Here is a 12,101-nt window from a genome sequence, read left to right as displayed (position 1 = left end):
AAGAGAGAAGTCGGAAAAAAGAGGGAAAGGCAAAAAAAACAACACCAAAACAAACAATAAATAATAACTTGCAGGAGGGAGAAGTGTGTATGTATTGGGATCCGCACATACTAATTCATGACAGACTATGGCTGGAAAAAATAAAACATGAAAGGGAGAAGAAAATGTTGAATGTATGCAATAATAATAATCTAAGAGACTGTGAATATGAGGCTGTTTTTATTTTAACTTAAAAATATACAAAAGAAAAAGAAAATCCCAACAACCTTCTGATGCTTTACATGACACCAGCCACAATTTTAGAAGCTTAAAGGTCTTTGTACACAACTCAGACCTCTTTTTGAAACTCCCAAGCAACGTGAAACTAATTTGCATGCTCTCCACCCTTCTGTGAGATGCGCGAGACCGGATGAATATTTTATTTTGTTTTTGAGCACTATGTAATATGATGGTCTTGTGCAAAGCCCAACATTGGCTCCATGGCTAATTGATAAAGAAAACAAAAACAAAACAAACAAAAAAAATTCTTAGTTGTTTGCCAAAACCTTAAAACCATATAAACAGACATCTCCCCACAGGGATGCTCATTAAATAATGCATCCAGAAGTGCACTGGCCTCATCTTTAATTATCCCAAATAAAGGCCAATCGTTAATGTAAAAACCACAACCTAGCAATAATGGTTTCAATCCCTACCCCCAAAACCACGGCTTAACTCTTAATCAACTTGGATGTAAGTACATACATGTATTTTTTTCCCAAAACCTCAGTTCAATAACTTAGAAAGGTGACACCAATGTGCAGCATAGAATATAACACCGTGTAAAATCTAACATCTGCTTGGGTTTACTTAGTACTCTAGTGATTCTTGATCCTTGACTAAGATTATACTTAATATGTGCTTTCAGAGGTCTTCCATCTATTAACGCCCTAAGGAAACAGGTTTTTTTTTTGTATTGATTTCAAACATTAGTCTCATTTATTGGAATCTTTGCATGTGTTTTCAATCTCTCAAACACAAAATTTTAGCTTTATTCAAGGGATTCTTTTCAGTTTACTCTTAAATATTCTTCAAATCCAACTGAAACTGAAAGTCCCAGTTTCAAAATTTTGAACGTGATGCATATTGTCACTAAAGTATAAAATTTTACTGTGTATGTCCCAACTGTCCCCTGAAGGATACCACAATTAAAAAAAGCACACATTTGCAGTCTGAAAGCAGGATTTCATGTCTCTTGTTCTCATTTTTTTTTATATTTGTGCTTACATTTTCAGTGTGAAAAAAACAAAACAAATGGCAATAATAAACTTTTTGTTATTCTTATTGTATTCTCTTGGAGGACTTGGCGAGAGCCTTCAGTAAACCAATCTGCGACTCTATCCAGATTCTTAATAGGCTGCTTATTCCTTTAACTTACTGACTGTTCTTAATTGCTCTATAAAGCCCCACTAGAAAATTCATATGGATCCTTAAAAGCTATTTATTATGTCTTGATATGTTTACATATTTTATGTGCAAACTAAGCACATTGATTAAACTGCAACGTCCTTGTTTATATTGCTATTATCGTCTGTGACTTGATTCTGATTAGGTTTTCTTATTGTTCTTTTTATTACAATGAATCTGAATATCAACTTACTGTAGAGAGTATGAAACACATGAGGCAGAACAGCTTTGTAATTGGGTAATTAGAGCCATAATAAAAGACCTGGTATAGGATGGTTTGAGTAATTTATCACACTGAGACAATGAAAAACCAGACAAGAGTAAAAAAAAGAAAAAGAAAAGAGGGGGGTTATGCAAATAAATACATGCCTGCTCTGGCAAAATGCACGTCTAGCTGTTTGGCCATGAGCATGTTGCTTTTTGTGCATGAGATTGTGTACTTTTAATCAGAATACTCATCTGATCACCCAGTGACATTTCTGTGGCATTTATTTGGGTGTATTTCCTGGAAGCCAGACTGGCTGAGGCTGCGTCGTCGTATGGATGGTGTTCTTCGTCAACACAGATTAGCAGATGGTCAAATGCCAGACACGGCTCACTGCTGTGACTCATTCAATCACGCATACAAACACCACTGAACCAAAGAACCGGTACCTGATTTTTCTTTCTGAGTGATGCTGTCTAGAGGCTGTTCAAAGAGCTGTTCAAATATATTAATCTTGTGGTCCTCCAGTTTATTTGAGCAGAAGCGAGTTAGGACTGTGGTCTGTTGTCATTACTGGGGGTTCTGTTATAACCCTAGACGTCTCTTTGACAATTATTTCTGACCTTTAAAACCACTGTGTGACTGCCCTTTGTTTACACTGTAAATAAATATTCTGTCATATCACATTTTTTGGATTATGGGCAAGCAGATTTTTTTTTTTTTAAATTCAGTGTGATGTTGATCAACAAACTCAGTTTTCTTTTGCAGATGTCAGCAACAAAAAAACATCAGTGTCCAAAACGGGGTTTTTTTTCTGTCAAACAGAGCGAGACTGAATGTGAGAAATCCCAAACAAGACAGTGAGTGAGTCTGTAATAGCTTAGAAACATAAACTACAAGGACCTTACTTGCTTTGTTTTAACCTGCTGGTTTCACATCCTGTCTTTATTATAAATATGTGGCTGCAGTGTAACATGAATCTGAATGATCTATTAGTTTGAAAACTGTAACAATGATTAAAAGCCCCAATGAAAACTACTTACTGATTCAACAAGCATAATCAGGCCTGTATTCCAGAACACACACAGATAGTGAGAGTATATAAATTAAATAAAACTTCAAAATGTTCTACCTAAGACGCTGACTAAATTAGAACTGTCACATTTGTTTGGATGAAAATGATTTTTTCTTTCAAACAAAACTTTCAGAAATCCTAAAAAACACTGAAGGATAATGATGGCCAAGTCAAAGCCAGCAGATGGCAATGAAGTGAAAGAAAACAAATTCTTAAAACAGGCCTATTTTTTTTTAATTATCTTGATCTAGACCTTGCACATTGTGAGGCATGTACTTACAACTCTAACCTACAACTTCTGAATGGCCATGTGTGATACAACTCAAGACTATGACCAACGAGACACATACAAGAGAGAAAGCCAGTGAGTTTCCTTCAAGTTGCAGTTTACCCATATCATCATAAAATATCCATAGAAAAGTTTTGCCCAGATTTTTTACAAATAATGCAAAGTTATGCTTCTTGTCAGTCAAAAGCTGAGCATCTCTTAAGTTTCAAAATGGCACAATTCTGCATTTCCCGGAATCGCTGTTTACCTTAGGAAAGAATGTAGTTGTAGTACTTTTTATTCATTGCTCACATTAATTAGAGTTTCTAAGCACTTGTAAGTAGAACTCAATGTCTTCCTGTTATCTTGGGATATAGCTATGAAATTATGCAGATGCCCATTTTATTTAGCTATTTTGCCACTGGAGAATCTTGTCTTTGTGTCACCACAGACATTGAGCTGGGAGGTTGTAAGTGGCCTGTACTTGTATAGCGTCCTAAATCTCTTCACACTTTATTCAGTCATTCACACATTCATGAACACATTCGCACACATATGATAGCAAGGCACTACATTGCAGCTGCCCTGGGCCAAAGTTGCCATGCACGGGCATGACCTGGTTCACTCACTGGCAACCCACCAACTACAGGACAAATCAGTGAAAAATCTCGAGCTGGTTTATTTTCCTCAACCTTGTTGGAATACATGACGTAAAAGACTCCTTGTTGTACCATGGGATTGTTGATGGGTCTTAAAAGGTAATGCTCCAAAACCAATTCTCAAATCTATAAAGAAATTTTTCAAAACAAATCATTTATGGCCATCTCAGTTCTTCACCTAAATCTGACATAAAACCTGTTGGGTACCATCAGAAGAGTGCCTTATTGCTATAGATTATGCAAATAGAAATAAAAATGCACCCTCTATATGTTTCAACCTTAGTAAATGCTTTTAAAAAAGACTGAGCTACTATATAATTGGTATAGTCTGGTACAAATTACTATCAGCAGCAAAATTAATATTTATGTCAACAGAAATGCTTTTAAAACATAAGCCTCTTTATAAACTCACAATTTCATTATAACACAGAATAGAAAATGTTCTTACCTATAAACAACTTACTGAAACAGATTCTATGGACATTAATGAATTACGGAGGAACAGAAAACTAAATTGCATGAATAGCTTTCTGCTTTATGCTAACAATCACAAACAGAATACTAACACAACCTTATAAACAATCATTGCTATCCAATGCTGGAATACTGACCATTACAGTACAGATAGATTTTAACCTTTTTATCTGTTTTGTGGCCTTCACTTAAATCCTGCACAGTGAGTCAACAGGATAAAAGGAAATTCTCTGCTTTTTCTAAAGCTGGGGACATGCTCTTGTGATCTGCCCAACTCTTGGTTACTGTGAAAAAGTCTCAGAAAGATACAAAGCAACATTACTGGCTGTCAGACTGCTGAAGCGCAGCTGAGAGTGAGTAAAAGTGAGCTTAACTGGCTGGCTTAGCTGACAAATCCCTCAGTGGAACACAGATGACGGCAGAGATACATCTTTATCCACCGTCTCTCGGAGGAACAGCTGCCAAACATCCAGGTGAAGACACATCAAACAGATAGCAGCTTTGAAAAAGAGAGGTAGTCCTGACATAAATGCTGGTTAAAAGTGAAAATAAATCAAACTATAAATACTGCTGGAAGCAAACTTCTTCATCTTGAACTTAAAGGGGTAGTCTGCCTTGTTTTCAGTCGTGCTGTCCTCTCTTGAGGATATGTCACTATTTGCTGTTGCTGACAAAAATCACACAACAAGAAAATGTCAAATAAAAAAAAAAAAACATAGTTGATTGAGGAAAAGTTTCACAATTCAACCTTGAAAAGTATTCTGTGAATTAAAGAATATATGGGGTCAACTTGAACACCTTTCTGCTAAATATAATTCGTATACTAAATGGGATAAACAAATCAATAAGTTTTTTATTTTATTTTAGATCATTCAGATATTGAGGAAAAAATCTAAAAATAGATTTGAATCTTTGGCTCTGAGAAACATTAAAAGCAAATGATTTAACAGGAATCAATTCTTCATTTTTGTAATATTTACAGTCAAACACAATTGAATGTCTTACAGAATAGATGAAAAGGTCAAGACTCTTCATCTGTAGGTGAGGACTTGAGAAATTATTCACAACTCTGATTGGCTTTTTTGAGCAATTTAATTAACATTTCATGAACCCTAAAAGGCCAACTTATTGACTAAAGGTTTTTAAATGTCAAACTTTTCTTTTCAGCATTGCTTGACTGTGTAGAATGAAAATAATTCTGACCAACAGTAAACATTGTGGAAGGAAAAGTAGATTAAAAGTCATGCATAATATAAACATGCTGTTAAATTTAATTAAATATGTTTTTTTTTTCTTGCTTAGTGTGTATTAACAGCAAATCTGAAGGATGATTACAATTAAAACATTACATGTGTACAGTGTCTCCAAAATATGTAGAAATTATTATTTGAAATTTGGTTTTGCACAACCGGAAAGCTGGTACTTTGGGCAAAGGTGGAGGCATAGGAATTTAGTTTCTGAATCTAAGACAAGGGACTTGAATAAGGAATGCATGGGTTTGATCCCTTATTCTGTTTTCACGAGTTAACATTACCTCTAGTTTCTTCAATCAAATTGTATTTCTGAGTTTATTGCTCCAAAAAGCAGACATCTATTGATGTATTTTTAGCACATTTAGTCACTGTCCTTGTCTAAGGAAATTGTGTATCTTCTCTGTCTTTTCAACAAAGTATTGTTTGAAAGTGGAACAATAGATATTGTCAAATCATGGACACTGTTTGACAGACAGCACTGTCAGACCGTAACAACTGTATTTGACAGATTACTCAATCTGTGAAAAACATTATTCAAAAAATAAACAAACTGAATATTTTATGATTTTTTTTTTATTTAATTGATTTACTGTCGATACTAGCTTTGGATAGATTGTATTTGTGTCAGGACTGGGGCATTTTGCACTGAAAATCAATGAATGACGTTCATGTCTATGGATTCAAATTCCGAGAAGTTGCATAAAAGGGAGCAAACCATTCAAAATAGGTATGCTAATGATGGAAATGAGACATTTTCATACATTTATTTAAGATACACAAGAAAGGAAAACGAAGGGCACAAAATTATCAGATTTGGTTTGAATAATTGCTATTAAAGAATTGTGCACAAGATCTGACAAGCAGAATGAAAGGAAACATAAAAATATGACCATGATTCACAAAAAGAACAGATGATTCTAACTTGAAGTGAACCAGAGCAGCCATTTAATGGAAAAGGGAGCAATAAGGCAGAGTATGCGTGGGTGAAGTACACCTAAAGGAAAATACTTATTTGGAGATCCTCCATGAACTGTGAGAGAATCAGAGAGGGAAACACAATAAGATTCACCGAGTTTAAGTGGTGAGGTGGGAGCAGGAAAAAAAAACAATCTAACTAGGTCATATTAAACTCACTGAAGTCTCAGTAACACAAAACCAACAGACCAGCCAGCTTCTGCTGTACAAATGTAAAGCACCTCAGCCTGGCACTGAGTAACTATTAACAGACAGTGAAACGCCGGATTAACCAGATTCTCAATGACTGCACACTCGTTCACACTCTTAACAGCTAACCATGGTAATAAGCCCTTCCTGTTAACAGGCTGAATCCATCGCGCAGGAGGCCTGCGATAGGATGTTTGAGTAATGAAGTGGGGTTGCTGCAGAATGCCTCGATCATTTTTCCTCCGATAAATTGCTGCCCGTGAAAACACAGGAGCTATAAATCAAAAGCAAAGAGGCAACACACACATACACACACATCATCACCAGTGGCACAGTTACTTACGATCGATACAATATTGCGCCTGTGCCAGATCAGACTTTAGATGTCTGTGTTTGCCTGTTGCAGCACGAGCATCATGTTCGGGCATGAAATCTGAACTGAACGGTATTAAATATCTCTCCACATTAAACGTCCTCCTATTGGAAATCATTGAAAGCTTCAGTTTCTGCAACATGAAACATGTGGAACTACAGCATAGTGTCACCCTGAAAGCACAGGAGAATCTCGTCTCAGAGCCATGAAAGCATCCCATTTTGGTTGAAGTAGAGAGGCTCTTTAATTGTTTGAGTCTGGTGGAAACTGCTTACTATTTTATTATATGGTGCGAGTAATATTTTGAGGTATAAACCATAGCATGAGTGATCAGAAAATATTTCTATATTTATATAAGCCTTGTGGCTTGTCACTATCCACTGTGGCAAATTCCAGTCTCGCTTTTTTATGCTGTGCTTTCAATATCGGTGTCCTCCTTGGTCATCTCCCATGAAGTCCACTTTGGCTCAAGAAATGGCGGATGTACCTTGACCTTGGAGTGCATCTTTAATTTCTTTGGATTTTCTTCTGGTTTCTATGGTTGCCATTTGTATTGTCCTTCTCTTCAATTTGTTATCATTTTTCCTTCTGTGGCCTAAAATTCTGAATAATATGTGCAATTGTAGTCAAAGGAGCATCATGCTGCTTGGGGATGACCTTACAGCCTATACCTTTACATACCTCTATATAATTTTCTTTCTAATTCTCCTGGAACACCACGCTTCTTCACTTCCTGTGGTCCATGTTCAGTGTGGTCCACACCATGTCACCACACAGCCTAGTGACAAGTCACCCTTTAAATAGGCACACTGACTGATTGCAAGCTTAAAAACACCTTAGTTTAACATGTCCCCGTGGTTTAATTAGTTTCAATCTTTTCTAAAGGTACCATCATTTTTATTCATGTCAGTTTCATTTGTTTACTTCTTAAAATGATTCTGCTGAGCCACGTTTCAAAAGAAATAGGCTAATTTTCAGTAAGTTATTATTATGTTATCATAACACTTGGAATATAAAATGAATGTATAAACAGTCCCTTCCTATATTAATACTGTGTATGCACATGTGATGATTCAGTCACAATATATTGTACAGATCTAGTGTTTTAACACTTGAACACTCAGAATCACTGTTCTCTGAGAAAAAAACAACAAAAACAAAACAAGTAATTCTGAACAGACACAAAGCTCCACACCTCTTCCTCTACATTTTATTCCTCAGCCCAGTTAACGGCCCTGAACCTAAAATGCTGTCCAGAACAGGATGCATCTGACACAGATGTAACCTAACCACACAGAGCAGTATTTTGATTAAAGAGACAAAGTGGCAGAAGTACAGGTTCATTATCAGAAAAGATGTTGTGTCAGCTCAAACTCTGCTTGCCAACATAAAGAAAAGCATGGAAATTTTATTGCACAGACTTGGCAAATCTGAACAGGCTTAATCATGGAGCAGACAGCTGGATGATTAAATTCATTTAAGTCAAGGAGAAAGGTTAGCAGCTCAGCTTTATTTTAATATAAGAATCTTGCAATCTTCACTAAAATAACACATAAATGCCTGTGCCTGGATAAAAGCACATTCTGAGCTCTCGCATGTGAAATGAGGTCATTAAAGTTATATTTCTTCCGTACAAAAGACTGAATGAAACTTTGAAACACAAACCACAAAACTGTTCAAGAATGGAGGTAATTATTTATGCTGGTGTTTTTCCTCAACGGAGCTACAGGAGTGACTGCGGTGGATCTCAACTTCCCATTTCTATGCATGAGTTTAAGAGAACGGGAACAACAGTCTCTAGTTGATAGATGAGCACTGTGCTTAAGAATGCTAATTTTACAAACACATAACATGACCTGTATTTAATCCATGTTTAAAATCAATTTCATTGTAAAATGGAGGAATAAAAGACATGTACCGTTGTCCTTTTCTAGGCCAAATCTCCTAGAAAAAGTGAAGTAAGGGAAGAATAAATCATACTTAACTGGATTAGTCACATTTAGCTGGTGCTCACTAGGAAATACTGACCCCATTCAGTTTAGAAGAAGCACAAATCAAAGAGTCAAAGTGAAGACTCTGCTCACAGCATAGAAAAGAAATAAGCAGCACTTTAAGGCTGAAATAGCCTTATCTTGAACAAAGATTAGTTTCATGGAATATGCATGTATATTTATCAGGAATACTGTAAGTTACGTTGAGGAGCTGCAACAGTAAAAGAAGAGAACTTGTCAAGCAAAGTTTGAAATTTATGTTTACCAGCATATTTCAAATCTAGATGTCCTCCAAAAACATTTAACGTTGTCTGTCATCAATCATTGCTTTCTGTCTCTGTGCTGGTTACTTAATGTTAATATATTTTCCATGCTAAACGGAAAAATCAGTCATCATGTTAAACAAATACAGTGTCTTTTTAATAAAAAAAAAATAAAAATAAAAAAAATAAAAAAAAACTTCTACAACTGATTGATTTGCCATGTCTGAATTTGGTTGATTTGTTGGAATTATGAAACTTTGTTTTATTTCCAAAGAAAGAAAAGAAAAGAAAACAAGTGGTGCTGGTTTATTTTGATAGCAGGAGAAATTCTGAATCCAAAATACATAAAGTGATTATGGTATAATTCTCATTTGTGCATCAAGTATATAGTTTGAACCTTAATCTTATTTTTTACTGAACTCAACAAGATCAAACTGGTAGGAGATTTTAGTTTTAATACATTTCCTAGAAAGGAATTTTCAATATTCAACCTGCCAATCACAAGTCGTACAAAACTGACCGACTAGAGATCATGTGCACCACAGAATTTAAGAATAGACAGGTTCTCTGAAGGTCACCAGATCAAATGTGTGGCAGGAGTTTTAATCCAAAAAAAAAAATAAGACTGATGAAACAGAATGGTGCAACTGTCTTTCTTTTCAGAAGAGCAGAGAAATGAAAGGCAGAAAGAAGAAAAACAAATCTTATAAAACATCAGATGAACACGGGAAAACAAACGGAAGAAGCAACAAGCCATGAATAAGAGAAACAAAGCTGATGTGGAGCTTATACATAAGATCACAGGGAGAGAAGCGGATAAATCTGTTGACATTCCTGCAGAGTGTGCTCCAGTAACAACTCCAACCTCTACCAGGATCTGAGAAGAACAAGACAAAAACATGCAAAAAAAACCTTCCCTGAATGTGAAAACATGAGTATCGGGGTGTTTTTATGTTAATATCAGCTTTTATTATTAATCTCCTGACCAAAACCCCGGTATGAAGTAAAAAACCTTGGTTATCATGGGTATTTACTCTAAATAATTTCAAAACCTAATGAGTTTAGAACAGACAGAACCATTAGCTAGCTGCATTGCAAATACACATTGCTGTGAAAATGTCTTGGTGACGTCAAACTGCAGCACAGTTTAGATTTCTCATTATCATTGCTCTCTTATCTTCCCGAGCTAAAGGAGAACTTAAGCAAACTCCTTCACAACATTTTAGATCTCCTCTTTCACTACGTGAGCTCTCCTTTCTTATTGAATACAGGGGATGTCAGTGATTTAAAAAATAAAATGAAATCTTTATAAGGGAAAGAATAATAATTTAAAAAGACTAATAAAACAGTACACATTTGTGTCCTTCTACACCTTAAATATTTTCTTAAATATTTTCTCAATTTCGGTATACGGAAAGGTCAGTCTCTGTTAGTAACTCAATTGTAAAATCTAAAACAAAGTCAGGGGTGTATTCTAAGTGTCTGTTTCTGTTTATTTGCTGATAAGTCTCTGTAAATTTGAATCATATACGAGACGAAGCAAAAATAAATACAGCTATGTTAGCCCAATAAAAAAGTCTCCCCATGTAGTGTTCAGCATGCACAGTCAATACTTGGTTGAGGCTCCTTCTGCATGAATTACTGCATCCACGGCATTACATGGAGATGATCAGCTCAGGGCTTTCCAGAGTGGTTAAGGAAGCCAAAGGTGCAGATGAACTAAAGTAGGCTTTAGTTCATCTGCATTATTGGTTTTGGTATTTTTCATTTTCCCACCAATTTCTGGGATCAACCTTCCAGAATGAAAAGTAAAAAAATAAATAAATAAATAAGTAGACTTCGGATAACTAAGCAACAATCCAGTCATTCAACCATTTATACATTTAATGTTTTATTAAATTTCCGGCCCAGGATTTGGTCTGAAATCCTCTTGAGGTTGCAGCAACACTCATCCCTGTTGCTGATGCACCTCTGTTTTTTGTTCAACAACCTTTTCTTTCCACACAACTTTCCACTATTACAGTTGGATACAGCAGAGAGCAGCCAGCTTATTTAGCAATTATGTTTTAGTATTAAAATATTTTTAATGACTTCTCTTATGTAATATAATTATTTTTAAATTAGCCTTCAGCCATAAAAATCAATGTGAATAGAAATTAACGGTTGAAAAATCTCACTGTGTGAAAAAAAAAAATCTATATCATATCAGGCTTCCTTTTAAGTTGGAAGGAAAAAAAAAATGTCCAACGTTTTCCTTAGTGCTCAGTAGTGCTTTTAAGTTTCATCACTACTGAAATGAATTAACTTTTTAATGGCATTCTAATTAACTGAGATAGACCTGAAATTCTCTGAATTGCCTTTGTATTTTTGATTAGAGAAGAGGACTAAAGCAGAGCTGCTCAATACCTAATCTGAATTAAACCTAAAATTGAAAAAAAAAATAATAATAAAATAAAAACAAAATAAAACAAGGGTTTGTAATACTAAATTCAACTCTTGGTAGTCTCCAGCCACAAATACCTTTTGCAGCTTGCTCAGATGTTGCACAGCTTTCCATCCCTAGCCTGGATTCCCTCCCTTTGTTTTTCTGCCTGGAACAAGTATGATACCATCAGCCTATTCTCCTGGTGAGTTGGGCTTCCACATCTCTGCATTCAGCTCTGCTTGGCTTCTCTCAGCTAATCTAAGCTTTATTCCCTCCAGCTTTCAATCTTACATCAGTTGCCCAGCGTTTGGTATTGCAAAAACACAATCTCAAATCAGAAGCCAAACTTCTAGTCTCAAGTTCTAGAGTCAGTTTCACATTCTGAAACCAAACACTTTAATATTACTGTTATTTTTATTTTTTTACGTTCTTGCATGATTATTGGGTAACGCTTTATTTGAAGGGGGGTGAATAAGACTGTCATGACACTGTCATAAACATGACA

The 12,101-nt window shown here is 35.5% G+C and overlaps 1 protein-coding gene across 1 annotated transcript in view; it reads right to left on the bottom strand.

Annotated features, from left to right (window-relative positions):
- The window catches only part of LOC103151121 (carboxyl-terminal PDZ ligand of neuronal nitric oxide synthase protein-like), a 92,762-nt gene that overhangs the window by 19,086 nt on the left and 61,575 nt on the right, over positions 1 to 12,101 (bottom strand). The gene's annotated exons all lie outside the window — the stretch shown is intronic.

The sequence above is a fragment of the Poecilia formosa genome, unplaced genomic scaffold (genome assembly GCF_000485575.1).
Source record: "Poecilia formosa unplaced genomic scaffold, Poecilia_formosa-5.1.2 Scaffold271, whole genome shotgun sequence".
Taxonomy (NCBI): Eukaryota; Metazoa; Chordata; class Actinopteri; order Cyprinodontiformes; family Poeciliidae; genus Poecilia; species Poecilia formosa.
The sequence above is the reverse complement of the archived record's forward strand: the minus strand, read 5'-3'. Positions and strand labels throughout refer to the sequence as shown.